The sequence below is a fragment of the Pleurodeles waltl genome, chromosome 4_2 (assembly GCF_031143425.1).
Source record: "Pleurodeles waltl isolate 20211129_DDA chromosome 4_2, aPleWal1.hap1.20221129, whole genome shotgun sequence".
Lineage (NCBI taxonomy): Eukaryota > Metazoa > Chordata > Amphibia > Caudata > Salamandridae > Pleurodeles > Pleurodeles waltl.
The window spans coordinates 416,377,093-416,394,675 of NC_090443.1; positions in this window are offsets into that span (position 1 = coordinate 416,377,093).

The window sequence follows — 17,583 nt, forward strand, 5'->3', positions numbered from 1 at the left end:
ATTCCCCTAGGTCTCTAGTTTTAAAAAATGCACAGGTTTGGTAGGTTTCCCTAGGTGCCGGCTGAGCTAGAGGCCAAAATCTACAGGTAGTCACTTTGCAAAAATCAGCGCTGTTTTCTTTAAAAAAATGGGATGTGTCCACGTTGTGTTTTGGGGTGTCTCCTGTCGCGGCCACTAGGCCTACCCACACAAGTGAGGTATCATTTTTATCGGGAGACTTGGGGGGACGCTGGGTGGAAGGAAATTTGTGGCTCCTCACAGATTCCAGAACTTTCTGTCACCGAAATGTGAGGAAAATGCTTTTTTTTTAACCAAAAATTGAGGTTTGAAAAGGATTCTGGCTAACAGAACCTGGTCAGAGCCCCACAAGTCACCCCATCTTGGATTCCACTAGGTCTCTAGTTTTAAAAAATGCACAGGTTTGGTAGGTTTCCCTAGGTGCCGGCTGAACTAGAGGCCAAAATCTACAGGTAGGCACTTTGCAAAAAACAGCTCTGTTTTCTGTGATGTGTCCACGTTGTGTTTTGGGGCATATCCTGTCGCGGGCGCTAGGCCTACCCACACAAGTGAGGTACCATTTTTATCGGGAGACTTGGGGGAGCACTGGATGGAAGGAAATTTGTGGCTCCTCTCAGATTCCAGAACTTTCTGTCACCGAAATGTGAGGAAAATGCGTTTTCTTTAGCCAAAAATTGAAGTTTGCAAAGGATTCTGGGTTACAGGATCTGGTCAGAGCCCCACAAGTCACCCCATCTTGGATTCCCCTAGGTCTCTAGTTTTTAAAAATGCACAGGTTTGGTAGGTTTCCCGAAGTGCCGGCTGAGCTAGAGGCCAAAATCTACAGGTAGGCACTTTGCAAAAAACAGCTCTGTTTTCTTTCAAAAAATGGGATGTGTCCACGTTGTGTTTTGGGGTGTCTCCTGTCGCGGCCGCTAGGCCTACCCACACAAGTGAGGTATAATTTTTATCAGGAGACTTGGGGGAACGCTGGGTGGAAGGAAATTTGTGGCTCCTCTCAGATTCCAGAACTTTCTGTCACCAAAATGTGAGGAAAATGCGTTTTTTTAGCCAAAATTTGAGGTTTGCAAAGGATTCTGGGTATCAGAACCTGGTCAGAGCCCCACAAGTCACCCCATCTTGGATTCCCCTAGGTCTCTAGTTTTAAAAAATGCACAGGTTTGGTAGGTTTCCCTAGGTGCCGGCTGAGCTAGAGGCCAAAATCTACAGGTAGGCACTTTGCAAAAAACAGCGCTGTTTTCTTTCAAAAAATGGGATGTGTCCACGTTGTGTTTTGGGGTGTCTCCTGTCGCGGCCACTAGGCCTACCCACACAAGTTAGGTATCATTTTTATTGGGAGACTTGGGTGGAACGCTGGGTGGAAGGAAATTTGTGGCTCCTCTCAGATTCCAGAACTTTCTGTCACCGAAATGTGAGGAAAATTGTTTTTTTAGCCAAAATTTGAGGTTTGCAAAGGATTCTGGGTAACAGAACCTGGTCACAGCCCCACAAGTCACCCCATCTTGGATTCCCCTAGGTCTCTAGTTTTAAAAAATGCACAGGTTTGGTAGGTTTCCCTAGGTGCCGGCTGAGCTAGAGGCCAAAACCTACAGGTAGACACTTTGCAAAAAACAGCTCTGTTTTCTTTTAAAAAATGGGATGTGTCCACGTTGTGTTTTGGGGTGTGTCTTGTCGCGGTCGCTAGGCCTACCCACACAAGTGAGGTATCATTTTTATCGGAAGACTTGGGGGGACGCTGGGTGGAAGGAAATTTGTGGCTCCTCTCAGATTCCAGAACTTTCTGTCACCGAAATGAGAGGAAAATGCGTTTTTTTAGCCAAAATTTGAGGTTTGCAAAGGATTCTGGGTAACAGAACCTGGTCAGAGCCCCACAAGTCACCCCATCTTGGATTCCCATAGGTCTCTAGTTTTCAAAAATGCACAGGTTCGGTAGGTTTCCCTAGGTGCCGGCTGAGCTAGAGGCCAAAATCTAGAGGTAGGCACTTTGCAAACAACAGCTCTGTTTTCTTTAAAAAAATGGGATGTGTCCACGTTGTGTTTCGGGGTATCATGTTGCGGCCGCTAGGCCTACCCACACAAGTGAGGTATCATTTTTATCGGGAGACTTGGGGGAACGCTGGGTGGAAGGAAATTTGTGGCTCCTCTTAGGTTCCAGAACTTTCTGTCACCGAAATGTGAGGAAAATTGGTTTTTTTTAGCCAAAATTAGATGTTTGCAAAGGATTCTGGGTAACAGAACCTGGTCAGAGCCCCACAAGTCACCCCATCTTGGATTCCCCTAGGTCTCTAGTTTTAAAAAATGCACAGGTTTGGTAGGTTTCCCTAGGTGCCGGTTGAGCTAGAGGCCAAAATCTACAGGAAGGCACTTTGCAAAAAACAGCTCTGTTTTCTGTGATGTGTCCATGTTGTGTTTTGGGGCATATCCAGTTGCGGGCGCTAGGCCTACCCACACAAGTGAGTTACCATTTTTATCGGGAGACGTGGGGGAACGCTGGATGGGAGGACATTTGTGGCTCCTCTCAGATTCCAGAACTTTCTGTCACCGAAATGTGAGGAAAATGCATTTTTTTAGCCAAAATTTGTGGTTTGCAAAGGATTCTGGGTAACAGCACCTGGTCAGAGCCCCACAAGTCACCCCATCTTGGATCCCCCTAGGTCTCAAAAATGCACAGGTTTGATAGGTTTCCCTGGGTGCCGGCTGAGCTAGAGGCCAAAATCTACAGGTAGGCACTTTGCAAAAAACAGCTTTGTTTTCTTTCAAAAAATGGGATGTGTCCACATTGTGTTTCGGGGCGTCTCCTGTTGCGGCCTCTAGGCCTACCCACACAAACGAGGTATCAGTTTTATCGGGAGACTTGGGGGGACGCTGGGTGGAAGGACATTTGTGGCTCCTCTCAGATTCCAGAACTTTCTGTCACCGAAATGTGAGGAAAATGCATTTTTTTAGCCAATATTTGAGGTTTGCAAAGGATTCTGGGTAACAGAACCTGGTCAGAGCTCCACAAGTCACCCCATCTTGGATTCCCCTAGGTCTCTAGTTTAAAAAAATGCACAGGTTTGGTAGGTTTCCCTAGGTGCCGGCTGAGCTAGAGGCCAAAATCTACAGGTAGGCACTTTGCAAAAAACAGCTCTGTTTTCTGTGATGTGTCCATGTTGTGTTTTGGGGCATATCCTGTCGCGGGCGCTACGCCTACCCACACAAGTGAGTTACCATTTTTATCGGGAGACTTGGGGGAGCGATGGATGGGAGGACATTTGTGGCTCCTCTCAGATTCCAGAACTTTCTGTCACCGAAATGTGAGGAAAATGCGTCTTTTTAGCCAAAATCTGAGGTTTGCAAAGGATTCTGGGTAACAGCACCTGGTCAGAGCCCCACAAGTCACCCCATCTTGGATCCCCCTAGGTCTCTAGTTTTCAGAAATGCACTGGTTTGGTAGGTTTCCCTGGGTGCCGGCTGAGCTAGAGGCCAAAATCTACAGGTAGGCACTTTGCAAAAAACAGCTTTGTTTTCTTTCAAAAAATGGGATGTGTCCACGTTGTGTTTCGGGGCGTCTCCTGTCGCGGCCGCTAGGCCTACCCACACAAGTGAGGTATCATTTTTATCGGGAGACGTGGGGGAACGCTGGGTGGAAGGAAATTTGTGGCTCCTCTTAGATTCCAGAACTTTCTGTCACCGAAATGTGAGGAAAATGCATTTTTTTAGCCAAAATTTGAGGTTTGCAAAGGATTCTGGGTAAGAGAACATGGTCAAAGCCCCACAAGTCACCCCATCTTGGATTCCCCTAGGTCTCTAGTTTTAAAAAATGCACAGGTTTGGTAGGTTTCCCTAGGTGCCGGCTGAGCTAGAGGCCAAAATCTACAGGTAGGCACTTTGCAAAAAACAGCTCTGTTTTCTGTGATGTGTCCATGTTGTGTTTTGGGGCATATCCTGTCGCGGGCGCTACGCCTACCCACACAAGTGAGTTACCATTTTTATCGGGAGACTTGGGGGAGCGATGGATGGGAGGACATTTGTGGCTCCTCTCAGATTCCAGAACTTTCTGTCACCGAAATGTGAGGAAAATGCGTCTTTTTAGCCAAAATCTGAGGTTTGCAAAGGATTCTGGGTAACAGCACCTGGTCAGAGCCCCACAAGTCACCCCATCTTGGATCCCCCTAGGTCTCTAGTTTTCAGAAATGCACTGGTTTGGTAGGTTTCCCTGGGTGCCGGCTGAGCTAGAGGCCAAAATCTACAGGTAGGCACTTTGCAAAAAACAGCTTTGTTTTCTTTCAAAAAATGGGATGTGTCCACGTTGTGTTTCGGGGCGTCTTCTGTCGCGGCCGCTAGGCCTACCCACACAAGTGAGGTATCATTTTTATCGGGAGACTTGGGGGAACGCTGGGTGGAAGGAAATTTGTGGCTCCTCTTAGGTTCCAGAACTTTCTGTCACCGAAATGTGAGGAAAATTGGTTTTTTTTAGCCAAAATTAGATGTTTGCAAAGGATTCTGGGTAACAGAACCTGGTCAGAGCCCCACAAGTCACCCCATCTTGGATTCCCCTAGGTCTCTAGTTTTAAAAAATGCACAGGTTTGGTAGGTTTCCCTAGGTGCCGGTTGAGCTAGAGGCCAAAATCTACAGGAAGGCACTTTGCAAAAAACAGCTCTGTTTTCTGTGATGTGTCCATGTTGTGTTTTGGGGCATATCCAGTTGCGGGCGCTAGGCCTACCCACACAAGTGAGTTACCATTTTTATCGGGAGACGTGGGGGAACGCTGGATGGGAGGACATTTGTGGCTCCTCTCAGATTCCAGAACTTTCTGTCACCGAAATGTGAGGAAAATGCATTTTTTTAGCCAAAATTTGTGGTTTGCAAAGGATTCTGGGTAACAGCACCTGGTCAGAGCCCCACAAGTCACCCCATCTTGGATCCCCCTAGGTCTCAAAAATGCACAGGTTTGATAGGTTTCCCTGGGTGCCGGCTGAGCTAGAGGCCAAAATCTACAGGTAGGCACTTTGCAAAAAACAGCTTTGTTTTCTTTCAAAAAATGGGATGTGTCCACATTGTGTTTCGGGGCGTCTCCTGTTGCGGCCTCTAGGCCTACCCACACAAACGAGGTATCAGTTTTATCGGGAGACTTGGGGGGACGCTGGGTGGAAGGACATTTGTGGCTCCTCTCAGATTCCAGAACTTTCTGTCACCGAAATGTGAGGAAAATGCATTTTTTTAGCCAATATTTGAGGTTTGCAAAGGATTCTGGGTAACAGAACCTGGTCAGAGCTCCACAAGTCACCCCATCTTGGATTCCCCTAGGTCTCTAGTTTAAAAAAATGCACAGGTTTGGTAGGTTTCCCTAGGTGCCGGCTGAGCTAGAGGCCAAAATCTACAGGTAGGCACTTTGCAAAAAACAGCTCTGTTTTCTGTGATGTGTCCATGTTGTGTTTTGGGGCATATCCTGTCGCGGGCGCTACGCCTACCCACACAAGTGAGTTACCATTTTTATCGGGAGACTTGGGGGAGCGATGGATGGGAGGACATTTGTGGCTCCTCTCAGATTCCAGAACTTTCTGTCACCGAAATGTGAGGAAAATGCGTCTTTTTAGCCAAAATCTGAGGTTTGCAAAGGATTCTGGGTAACAGCACCTGGTCAGAGCCCCACAAGTCACCCCATCTTGGATCCCCCTAGGTCTCTAGTTTTCAGAAATGCACTGGTTTGGTAGGTTTCCCTGGGTGCCGGCTGAGCTAGAGGCCAAAATCTACAGGTAGGCACTTTGCAAAAAACAGCTTTGTTTTCTTTCAAAAAATGGGATGTGTCCACGTTGTGTTTCGGGGCGTCTCCTGTCGCGGCCGCTAGGCCTACCCACACAAGTGAGGTATCATTTTTATCGGGAGACGTGGGGGAACGCTGGGTGGAAGGAAATTTGTGGCTCCTCTTAGATTCCAGAACTTTCTGTCACCGAAATGTGAGGAAAATGCATTTTTTTAGCCAAAATTTGAGGTTTGCAAAGGATTCTGGGTAAGAGAACATGGTCAAAGCCCCACAAGTCACCCCATCTTGGATTCCACTAGGTCTCTAGTTTTCAGAAATGCACAGGTTTGGTAGGTTTCCCTAGGTGCCGGCTGAGCTAGAGGCCAAAATCTACAGGTAGGCACTTTGCAAAAAACAGCTCTGTTTTCTGTGATGTGTCCATGTTGTGTTTTGGGGCATATCCAGTTGCGGGCGCTAGGCCTACCCACACAAGTGAGTTACCATTTTTATCGGGAGACTTGGGGGAGCGCTGGATGGGAGGACATTTGTGGCTCCTCTCAGATTCCAGAACTTTCTGTCACCGAAATGTGAGGAAAATGCATTTTTTTAGCCAAAATTTTAGGTTTGCAAAGGATTCTGGGTAACAGAACCTGGTCAGAGCCCCACAAGTGCCCCCATCTTGGATCCCCCTAGGTCTCAAGTTTTCAAAAATGCACAGGTTTGATAGGTTTCCCTGCGTTCCGGCTGAGCTAGAGGCCAAAATCTACAGGTAGGCACTTTGCAAAAAACAGCTTTGTTTTCTTTCAAAAAATGGGATGTGTCCACGTTGTGTTTCGGGGCGTCTCCTGTTGCGGCCTCTAGGCCTACCCACACAAATGAGGTATCATTTTTATCGGGAGACTTGGGGGGACGCTGGGTGGAAGGAAATTTGTGGCTCCTCTCAGATTCCAGAACATTCTGTCACCGAAATGTGAGGAAAATGCATTTTTTTTTAGCCAAAATTTGAGGTTTGCAAAGGATTCTGGGTAACAGAACATGGTCACAGCCCCACAAGTCACCCCATCTTGGATTCCACTAGGTCTCTAGTTTTCAGAAATGCACAGGTTTGGTAGGTTTCCCTAGGTGCCGGCTGAGCTAGAGGCCAAAATCTACAGGTAGGCACTTTGCAAAAAACAGCTCTGTTTTCTGTGATGTGTCCATGTTGTGTTTTGGGGCATATCCAGTTGCAGGCGCTAGGCCTACCCACACAAGTGAGTTACCATTTTTATCGGGAAACTTGGGGGAGCGCTGGATGGGAGGACATTTGTGGCTCCTCTCAGATTCCAGAACTTTCTGTCACCGAAATGTGAGGAAAATGCATTTTATTAGCCAAAATTTTAGGTTTGCAAAGGATTCTGGGTAACAGAACCTGGTCAGAGCCCCACAAGTCACCCCATCTTGGATTCCCCTAGGTCTCTAGTTTTAAAAAATGCACAGGTTTGGCAGGTTTCCCGAGGTGCCGGCTGAGCTAGAGGCCAAAATCTACAGGTAGACACTTTGCAAAAAACAGCTCTGTTTTCTTTCAAAAAATGGGATGTGTCCACGTTGTGTTTTGGGGTGTATGGTGTCGCGGCCGCTAGGCCTACCCACACAAGTGAGATATAATTTTTATCGTTTTATAGTTTTATCATTTTTATCGGGAGACTTGGGGGAACGCTGGGTGGAAGGAAATTTGTGGCTCCTCTCAGATTCCAGAACTTTCTGTAACCGAAATGTAAGGAAAATGCATTTTTTTAGCCAAAATTTGAGGTTTGCAAAGGATTCTGGGTAACAGAACCTGGTCAGAGCCCCACATGTCACCCCATCTTGGATTCCACTAGGTCTCTAGTTTTAAAAAATGCACAGGTTTGGTAGGTTTCCCTAGGTGCCGGCTGAGCTAGAGGCCAAAATCTACAGGTAGGCACTTTGCAAAAAAACAGCTCTTGTTTTCTGTGATGTGTTCACGTTGTGTTTTGGGGCATATCCTGTTGCGGGCGCTAGGCCTACCCACACAAGTGAGATACAATTTTTATCGGGAGACTTGGGGGAGCGCTGGATGGAAGGAAATCTGTGGCTCCTCTCAGATTCCAGAACTTTCTGTCACCGAAATGTGAGGAAAATGCGTTTTTTTAGCCAAAAATTGAGGTTTGCAAAGGATTCTGGGTAACAGAACCTGGTCAGAGCCCCACAATTCACCCCATCTTGGATTCCCCTAGGTCTCTAGTTCTCAAAAATGCACAGGTTTGGTAGGTTTCCCGTGGTGCCGGCTGAGCTAGAGGCCAAAATCTACAGGTAGGCACTTTGCAAAAAACAGCTCTGTTTTCTTTAAAAAAATGGGATGTGTCCACGTTGTGTTTTGGGGTGTGTCTTGTCGCGGCCGCTAGGCCTACCCACACAAGTGAGGTATCATTTTTATCGGGAGACTTGGGGGAACGATGGGTGGAAGGAAATTTGTGGCTCCTCTCAGATTCCAGAACTTTCTGTCACCGAAATGTGAGGAAAATGCGTTTTTGAAGCCAAAAATTGAGGTTTGCAAAGGATTCTGGGTAACAGAACCTGGTCAGAACCCCACAAGTCACCCTATCTTGGATTCCCGTAGGTCTCTAGTTTTAAAAAAATGCACAGGTTTGGTAGGTTTCCATAGGTGCCGGCTGAGCTAGAGGCGAAAATCTACAGGTAGGCACTTTGCAAAAAAACAGCTCTGTTTTCTGTGATGTGTCCATGTTGTGTTTTGGGGCATATCCTGTTGCGGGCGCTAGGCCTACCCACACAAGTGAGGTACCATTTTTATCGGGAGACTTGGGGGAGCGCTGGATGGAAGGAAATCTGTGGCTCCTCTCATTTTCCAGAACTTTCGGTCACCGAAATGCGAGGAAAATGCGTTTTTTTTAGCCAAAAATTGAGGTTTGCAAAGGATTCTGGGTAACAGAACCTGGTCAGAGCCCCACAAGTCACCCCATCTTGGATTCCCCTAGGTCTCTAGTTTTGAAAAATGCACAGGTTTGGTAGGTTTCCCTAGGTGCCGGCTGAGCTAGAGGCCAAAATCTACAGGTAGGCACTTTGCAAAAAACAGTTCTGTTTTCTTTCAAAAAATAGGATGTGTCCACGTTGTGTTTCGGGGCGTCTCCTGTCGCGGCCGCTAGGCCTACCCACACAAGTGAGGTATCATTTTTATCGGGAGACTTGGGTGAACGCTGGGTGGAAGGAAATTTGTGGCTCCTCTCAGATTCCAGAACTTTCTGTCACCGAAATGTGAGGAAAATGCGTTTTGTTAGCCAAAATTTGAGGTTTGCAAAGGATTCTGGGTAACAGAACCTGGTCAGAGCCCCACAAGTCACCCCATCTTGGATTCCACTAGGTCACTAGTTTTCAAAAATGCACAGGTTTGGTAGGTTTCCCTAGGTGCCGGCTGAACTAGAGGCCAAAATCTACAGGTAGGCACTTTGCAAAAAACAGCTCTGTTTTCTGTGATGTGTCCACGTTGTGTTTTGGGGCATATCCTGTTGCGGGCGCTAGGCCTACCCACACAAGTGAGGTACCATTTTTATCGGGAGACTTGGGGGAGCGCTGGATGGAAGGAAATTTGTGGCTCCTCTCAGATACCAGAACTTTCTGTCACCGAAATGTGAGGAAAATGGTTTTTTTTTAGCCAATAATTGAAGTTTGCAAAGGATTCTGGGTAACAGGACCTGGTCAGAGCCCCACAAGTCACCCCATCTTGGATTCCCCTAGGTCTCTAGTTTTCATAAATGCACAGGTTTGGTAGGTTTCCCGAGGTGCCGGCTGAGCTAGAGGCCAAAATCTACAGGTAGACACTTTGCAAAAAACAGCTCTGTTTTCTTTCAAAAAATGGGATGTGTCCACGTTGTGTTTTGGGGTGTCTCCTGTCGCGGCCGCTAGGCCTACCCACACAAGTGAGGTATCATTTTTATCGGGAGACTTGGGGGAACGCTGGGTGGAAGGAAATTTGTGGCTCCTCTCAGATTCCAGAACTTTCTGTCACCGAAATGTGAGGAAAATGCGTTTTGTTAGCCAAAATTTGAGGTTTGCAAAGGATTCTGGGTAACAGAACCTGGTCAGAGCCCCACAAGTCACCCCATCTTGGATTCCACTAGGTCACTAGTTTTCAAAAATGCACAGGTTTGGTAGGTTTCCCTAGGTGCCGGCTGAACTAGAGGCCAAAATCTACAGGTAGGCACTTTGCAAAAAACAGCTCTGTTTTCTGTGATGTGTCCACGTTGTGTTTTGGGGCATATCCTGTTGCGGGCGCTAGGCCTACCCACACAAGTGAGGTACCATTTTTATCGGGAGACTTGGGGGAGCGCTGGATGGAAGGAAATTTGTGGCTCCTCTCAGATTCCAGAACTTTCTGTCACCGAAATGTGAGGAAAATGTTTTTTTTTTAGCCAATAATTGAAGTTTGCAAAGGATTCTGGGTAACAGGACCTGGTCAGAGCCCCACAAGTCACCCCATCTTGGATTCCCCTAGGTCTCTAGTTTTCATAAATGCACAGGTTTGGTAGGTTTCCCGAGGTGCCGGCTGAGCTAGAGGCCAAAATCTACAGGTAGGCACTTTGCAAAAAACAGCTCTGTTTTCTGTGATGTGTCCACGTTGTGTTTTGGGGCATATCCTGTTGCGGGCGCTAGGCCTACCCACACAAGTGAGGTACCATTTTTATCGGGAGACTTGGGGGAGCGCTGGATGGAAGGAAATTTGTGGCTCCTCTCAGATTCCAGAACTTTCTGTCACCGAAATGTGAGGAAAATGGTTTTTTTTTAGCCAATAATTGAAGTTTGCAAAGGATTCTGGGTAACAGGACCTGGTCAGAGCCCCACAAGTCACCCCATCTTGGATTCCCCTAGGTCTCTAGTTTTCATAAATGCACAGGTTTGGTAGGTTTCCCGAGGTGCCGGCTGAGCTAGAGGCCAAAATCTACAGGTAGACACTTTCCAAAAAACAGCTCTGTTTTCTTTCAAAAATTGGGATGTGTCCACGTTGTGTTTTGGGGTGTATCTTGTCGCGCCCGCTAGGCCTACCCACACAAGTGAGGTATCATTTTTATCGTTTTATAGTTTTATCATTTTTATCGGGAGACTTGGGGGACCGCTGGGTGGAAGGAAATTTGTGGCTCCTCTCAGATTCCAGAACTTTCGGTCACCGAAATGTAAGGAAAATGCATTTTTTTAGCCAAAATTTGAGGTTTGCAAAGGATTCTGGGTAACAGAACCTGGTCAGAGCCCACATGTCACACCATCTTGGATTCCACTAGGTCTCTAGTTTTAAAAAATGCACAGGTTTGGTAGGTTTCCCTAGGTGCCGGCTGAGCTAGAGGCCAAAATCTACAGGTAGGCACTTTGCAAAAAAACAGCTTTGTTTTCTCTGATGTGTTCACGTTGTGTTTTGGGGCATATCCTGTTGCGGGCGCTAGGCCTACCCACACAAGTGAGATACAATTTTTATCGGGAGACTTGGGGGAGCGCTGGATGGAAGGAAATCTGTGGCTCCTCTCATTTTCCAGTACTTTCGGTCACCGAAATGCGAGGAAAATGCGTTTTTTTAGCCAAAAATTGAGGTTTGCAAAGGATTCTGGGTAACAGAACCTGGTCAGAACCCACAAGTCACCCCATCTTGGATTCCCCTAGGTCTCTAGTTTTAAAAAATGCACAGGTTTGGTAGGTTTCCCTAGGTGCCGGCTGAGCAAGAGGCCAAAATCTACAGGTAGGCACTTTCCAAAAAACAGCTCTGTTTTCTTTCAAAAAATAGGATGTGTCCACATTGTGTTTTGGGGCGCCTCCTGTCGCGGCCGCTAGGCCTACCCACACAAGTGAGGTATCATTTTTATCTGGAGACTTGGAGGAACGCTTGGTGGATGGAAATTTGTGGCTCCTCTCAGATTCCAGAACTTTCTGTCACCGAAATGTTAGGAAAATGCGTTTGTTTTGCCAAAATTTGAGGTTTGCAAAGGATTCTGGGTAACAGAACCTGGTCAGAGCCCCACAAGTCACCCCATCTTGGATTCCCCTAGGTCTCTAGTTTTAAAAAATGCACAGGTTTGGTAGGTTTCCCTAGGTGCCGGCTGAGCTAGAGGCCAAAATCTACAGGTAGGCACTTTGCAAAAATCAGCGCTGTTTTCTTTAAAAAAATGGGATGTGTCCACGTTGTGTTTTGGGGTGTCTCCTGTCGCGGCCACTAGGCCTACCCACACAAGTGAGGTATCATTTTTATCGGGAGACTTGGGGGGACGCTGGGTGGAAGGAAATTTGTGGCTCCTCACAGATTCCAGAACTTTCTGTCACCGAAATGTGAGGAAAATGCTTTTTTTTTAACCAAAAATTGAGGTTTGAAAAGGATTCTGTCTAACAGAACCTGGTCAGAGCCCCACAAGTCACCCCATCTTGGATTCCACTAGGTCTCTAGTTTTAAAAAATGCACAGGTTTGGTAGGTTTCCCTAGGTGCCGGCTGAACTAGAGGCCAAAATCTACAGGTAGGCACTTTGCAAAAAACAGCTCTGTTTTCTGTGATGTGTCCACGTTGTGTTTTGGGGCATATCCTGTCGCGGGCGCTAGGCCTACCCACACAAGTGAGGTACCATTTTTATCGGGAGACTTGGGGGAGCACTGGATGGAAGGAAATTTGTGGCTCCTCTCAGATTCCAGAACTTTCTGTCACCGAAATGTGAGGCAAATGCGTTTTCTTTAGCCAAAAATTGAAGTTTGCAAAGGATTCTGGGTTACAGGACCTGGTCAGAGCCCCACAAGTCACCCCATCTTGGATTCCCCTAGGTCTCTAGTTTTTAAAAATGCACAGGTTTGGTAGGTTTCCCGAAGTGCCGGCTGAGCTAGAGGCCAAAATCTACAGGTAGGCACTTTGCAAAAAACAGCTCTGTTTTCTTTCAAAAAATGGGATGTGTCCACGTTGTGTTTTGGGGTGTCTCCTGTCGCGGCCGCTAGGCCTACCCACACAAGTGAGGTATAATTTTTATCAGGAGACTTGGGGGAACGCTGGGTGGAAGGAAATTTGTGGCTCCTCTCAGATTCCAGAACTTCCTGTCACCAAAATGTGAGGAAAATGCGTTTTTTTAGCCAAAATTTGAGGTTTGCAAAGGATTCTGGGTATCAGAACCTGGTCAGAGCCCCACAAGTCACCCCATCTTGGATTCCCCTAGGTATCTAGTTTTAAAAAATGCTCAGGTTTGGTAGGTTTCCCTAGGTGCCGGCTGAGCTAGAGGCCAAAATCTACAGGTAGGCACTTTGCAAAAAACAGCGCTGTTTTCTTTCAAAAAATGGGATGTGTCCACGTTGTGTTTTGGGGTGTCTCCTGTCGCGGCCACTAGGACTACCCACACAAGTGAGGTATCATTTTTATTGGGAGACTTGGGGGAACGCTGGGTGGAAGGAAATTTGTGGCTCCTCTCAGATTCCAGAACTTTCTGTCACCGAAATGTGAGGAAAATTGTTTTTTTAGCCAAAATTTGAGGTTTGCAAAGGATTCTGGGTAACAGAACCTGGTCACAGCCCCACAAGTCACCCCATCTTGGATTCCCCTAGGTCTCTAGTTTTAAAAAATGCACAGGTTTGGTAGGTTTCCCTAGGTGCCGGCTGAGCTAGAGGCCAAAACCTACAGGTAGACACTTTGCAAAAAACAGATCTGTTTTCTTTTAAAAAATGGGATGTGTCCACGTTGTGTTTTGGGGTGTGTCTTGTCGCGGTCGCTAGGCCTACCCACACAAGTGAGGTATCATTTTTATCGGAAGACTTGGGGGGACGCTGGGTGGAAGGAAATTTGTGGCTCCTCTCAGATTCCAGAACTTTCGGTCACCGAAATGTAAGGAAAATGCATTTTTTTAGCCAAAATTTGAGGTTTGCAAAGGATTCTGGGTAACAGAACCTGGTCAGAGCCCCACATGTCACACCATCTTGGATTCCACTAGGTCTCTAGTTTTAAAAAATGCACAGGTTTGGTAGGTTTCCCTAGGTGCCGGCTGAGCTAGAGGCCAAAATCTACAGGTAGGCACTTTGCAAAAAAACAGCTTTGTTTTCTCTGATGTGTTCACGTTGTGTTTTGGGGCATATCATGTTGCGGCCGCTAGGCCTACCCACACAAGTGAGGTATCATTTTTATCGGGAGACTTGGGGGAACGCTGGGTGGAAGGAAATTTGTGGCTCCTCTTAGGTTCCAGAACTTTCTGTCACCGAAATGTGAGGAAAATTGTTTTTTTTTAGCCAAAATTAGATGTTTGCAAAGGATTCTGGGTAACAGAACCTGGTCAGAGCCCCACAAGTCACCCCATCTTGGATTCCCCTAGGTCTCTAGTTTTCAAAAATGCACAGGTTTGGTAGGTTTCCCTAGGTGCCGGTTGAGCTAGAGGCCAAAATCTACAGGAAGGCACTTTGCAAAAAACAGCTCTGTTTTCTGTGATGTGTCCATGTTGTGTTTTGGGGCATATCCAGTTGCGGGCGCTAGGCCTACCCACACAAGTGAGTTACCATTTTTATCGGGAGACGTGGGGGAACGCTGGATGGGAGGACATTTGTGGCTCCTCTCAGATTCCAGAACTTTCTGTCACCGAAATGTGAGGAAAATGCATTTTTTTAGCCAAAATTTGTGGTTTGCAAAGGATTCTGGGTAACAGCACCTGGTCAGAGCCCCACAAGTCACCCCATCTTGGATCCCCCTAGGTCTCAAGTTTTCAAAAATGCACAGGTTTGATAGGTTTCCCTGGGTGCCGGCTGAGCTAGAGGCCAAAATCTACAGGTAGGCACTTTGCAAAAAACAGCTTTGTTTTCTTTCAAAAAATGGGATGTGTCCACATTGTGTTTCGGGGCGTCTCCTGTTGCGGCCTCTAGCCCTACCCACACAAATGAGGTATCAGTTTTATCGGGAGACTTGGGGGGACGCTGGGTGGAAGGAAATTTGTGGCTCCTCTCAGATTCCAGAACATTCTGTCACCGAAATGTGAGGAAAATGCATTTTTTTTTAGCCAAAATTTGAGGTTTGCAAAGGATTCTGGGTAACAGAACATGGTCACAGCCCCACAAGTCACCCCATCTTGGATTCCACTAGGTCTCTAGTTTTCAGAAATGCACAGGTTTGGTAGGTTTCCCTAGGTGCCGGCTGAGCTAGAGGCCAAAATCTACAGGTAGGCACTTTGCAAAAAACAGCTTTGTTTTCTTTCAAAAAATGGGATGTGTCCACGTTGTGTTTCGGGGCGTCTCCTGTTGCGGCCTCTAGGCCTACCCACACAAATGAGGTATCATTTTTATCGGGAGACTTCGGGGAGCGCTGGATGGGAGGACATTTGTGGCTCCTCTCAGATTCCAGAACTTTCTGTCACCGAAATGTGAGGAAAATGCATTTTTTTAGCCAATATTTGAGGTTTGCAAAGGATTCTGGGTAACAGAACCTGGTCAGAGCTCCACAAGTCACCCCATCTTGGATTCCCCTAGGTCTCTAGTTTAAAAAAATGCACAGGTTTGGTAGGTTTCCCTAGGTGCCGGCTGAGCTAGAGGCCAAAATCTACAGGTAGGCACTTTGCAAAAAACAGCTCTGTTTTCTGTGATGTGTCCATGTTGTGTTTTGGGGCATATCCTGTCGCGGGCGCTACGCCTACCCACACAAGTGAGTTACCATTTTTATCGGGAGACTTGGGGGAGCGATGGATGGGAGGACATTTGTGGCTCCTCTCAGATTCCAGAACTTTCTGTCACCGAAATGTGAGGAAAATGCGTCTTTTTAGCCAAAATCTGAGGTTTGCAAAGGATTCTGGGTAACAGCACCTGGTCAGAGCCCCACAAGTCACCCCATCTTGGATCCCCCTAGGTCTCTAGTTTTCAGAAATGCACAGGTTTGGTAGGTTTCCCTGGGTGCCGGCTGAGCTAGAGGCCAAAATCTACAGGTAGGCACTTTGCAAAAAACAGCTTTCTTTCTTTAAAAAAATGGGATGTGTCCACGTTGTGTTTCGGGGCGTCTCCTGTCGCGGCCGCTAGGCCTACCCACACAAGTGAGGTATCATTTTTATCGGGAGACGTGGGGGAACGCTGGGTGGAAGGAAATTTGTGGCTCCTCTTAGATTCCAGAACTTTCTGTCACCGAAATGTGAGGAAAATGCATTTTTTTAGCCAAAATTTGTGGTTTGCAAAGGATTCTGGGTAACAGCACCTGGTCAGAGCCCCACAAGTCACCCCATCTTGGATCCCCCTAGGTCTCAAGTTTTCAAAAATGCACAGGTTTGATAGGTTTCCCTGGGTGCCGGCTGAGCTAGAGGCCAAAATCTACAGGTAGGCACTTTGCAAAAAACAGCTTTGTTTTCTTTCAAAAAATGGGATGTGTCCATGTTGTGTTTCGGGGCGTCTCCTGTTGCGGCCTCTAGGCCTACCCACACAAATGAGGTATCATTTTTATCGGGAGACTTGGGGGCACGCTGGGTGGAAGGAAATTTGTGGCTCTTCTCAGATTCCAGAACATTCTGTCACCGAAATGTGAGGAAAATGCATTTTTTTTTAGCCAAAATTTGAGGTTTGCAAAGGATTCTGGGTAACAGAACATGGTCAAAGCCCCACAAGTCACCCCATCTTGGATTCCACTAGGTCTCTAGTTTTCAGAAATGCACAGGTTTGGTAGGTTTCCCTAGGTGCCGGCTGAGCTAGAGGCCAAAATCTACAGGTAGGCACTTTGCAAAAAACAGCTCTGTTTTCTGTGATGTGTCCATGTTGTGTTTTGGGGCATATCCAGTTGCGGGCGCTAGGCCTACCCACACAAGTGAGTTACCATTTTTATCGGGAGACTTGGGGGAGCGCTGGATGGGAGGACATTTGTGGCTCCTCTCAGATTCCAGAACTTTCTGTCACCGAAATGTGAGGAAAATGCATTTTTTTAGCCAAAATTTAAGGTTTGCAAAGGATTCTGGGTAACAGAACCTGGTCAGAGCCCCACAAGTGCCCCCATCTTGGATCCCCCTAGGTCTCAAGTTTTCAAAAATGCACAGGTTTGATAGGTTTCCCTGGGTTCCGGCTGAGCTAGAGGCCAAAATCTACAGGTAGGCACTTTGCAAAAAACAGCTTTGTTTTCTTTCAAAAAATGGGATGTGTCCACGTTGTGTTTCGGGGCGTCTCCTGTTGCGGCCTCTAGGCCTACCCACACAAATGAGGTATCATTTTTATCGGGAGACTTGGGGGGACGCTGGGTGGAAGGAAATTTGTGGCTCCTCTCAGATTCCAGAACATTCTGTCACCGAAATGTGAGGAAAATGCATTTTTTTTTAGCCAAAATTTGAGGTTTGCAAAGGATTCTGGGTAACAGAACATGGTCACAGCCCCACAAGTCACCCCATCTTGGATTCCACTAGGTCTCTAGTTTTCAGAAATGCACAGGTTTGGTAGGTTTCCCTAGGTGCCGGCTGAGCTAGAGGCCAAAATCTACAGGTAGGCACTTTGCAAAAAACAGCTCTGTTTTCTGTGATGTGTCCATGTTGTGTTTTGGGGCATATCCAGTTGCAGGCGCTAGGCCTACCCACACAAGTGAGTTACCATTTTTATCGGGAGACTTGGGGGAGCGCTGGATGGGAGGACATTTGTGGCTCCTCTCAGATTCCAGAACTTTCTGTCACCGAAATGTGAGGAAAAATGCATTTTTTTTGCCAAAATTTTAGGTTTGCAAAGGATTCTGGGTAACAGAACCTGGTCAGAGCCCCACAAGTCACCCCATCTTGGATTCCCCTAGGTCTCTAGTTTTCAAAAATGCACAGGTTTGGCAGGTTTCCCGAGGTGCCGGCTGAGCTAGAGGCCAAAATCTACAGGTAGACACTTTGCAAAAAACAGCTC